Source organism: Bremia lactucae, linkage group LG6 (genome assembly GCF_004359215.1).
Source record: "Bremia lactucae strain SF5 linkage group LG6, whole genome shotgun sequence".
Classification (NCBI taxonomy): domain Eukaryota; phylum Oomycota; class Peronosporomycetes; order Peronosporales; family Peronosporaceae; genus Bremia; species Bremia lactucae.
The window spans coordinates 2045474-2046553 of record NC_090615.1 but is presented as its reverse complement, the minus strand read 5'-3'; positions in this window follow the sequence as shown (position 1 = coordinate 2046553).

The following is a 1080-nucleotide window of genomic DNA, read 5'->3' as shown; positions in this document are numbered from 1 at the left end:
TATGGCTAGGCCAATATCTACTATGTCGCATCAGAAGGAGTTGAGCTCGACAAATACTTTGATTGTCTTGAGCTGTTCAAGGCGATATATGGCTTGAAACAAGCTTCGCATGTATGGAACGAGACTTTTGACGAATTCGTATGCTTGATTGGTTTCCAAGTTTCGGCTTTCGACCCATGCCTTTATATCAAGAATATTGAAGGGCATTGCGTGCTATTGCTGGTATACGTCGACGATGTTTTAGTTACTGGAAGCTCGACGGAGCTAATAGCGCGCACGAAGACTACCTTAAAAGGACGCTTTGAGATGACCGACAGTGGCAAGTGTGCATTTGTGCTAAGCATCGAGCTTGTGGACAATGATGATGGCAGTGTGACAATGTGTCAACGGCGATACGTCGATGATATTCTCAAGCGCTTTGGCATGGATGATTCTGGCATTGCCAAATCCGAATTGGCCTTTCAGTGTCGTCTGTGACGCATCAGGTTTTGCCATTGGCAATGCTCTGTTACAAACAGATGTTGATGGGCACGAACGTGTTATTGTGTTCGAGTCTAGACAGCTTAAAGATTCGGAAAATAACTTCCCAGTTCATGACAAAGAGTTACTTCTATGAAGAATGCTCTCGTCAAATACAGAGTTCATCTAGTCGGCTCTAAGCCGTTTGTGATATACACAGATCACGCGTCATTACGCACGGCGACTAAGTCGTTCGATCTCACAGCGAATGGCCCGAGGGCTATCCTTTTTCGCGGAATACAACTTCGAGGTGAAGTATAAGCCCGGCAAGCAGAATGCTTTGGCCGATGCTTTATCACGCAGGCCGGATTATGAGCTTTCTCACTTAACGACTATCTCGTCACCTATTCCTGAATTAATCCGTTCGGCTTACGCCAAGGATGAACAGTGTGTAGCTCTGCTACGAGCTTTAAAGAACTCGGATTCAGGTTTTAAATTACCGGCACGTTTGCGTGCAAGTTTACATCGATTTTTTATCGATAACATCCTGTTGCTTTATTGCACAGACATCGCGGACCCTCCGCGTGTCGTTGTTCCTCATGATGAGGATTTGAAGTACCG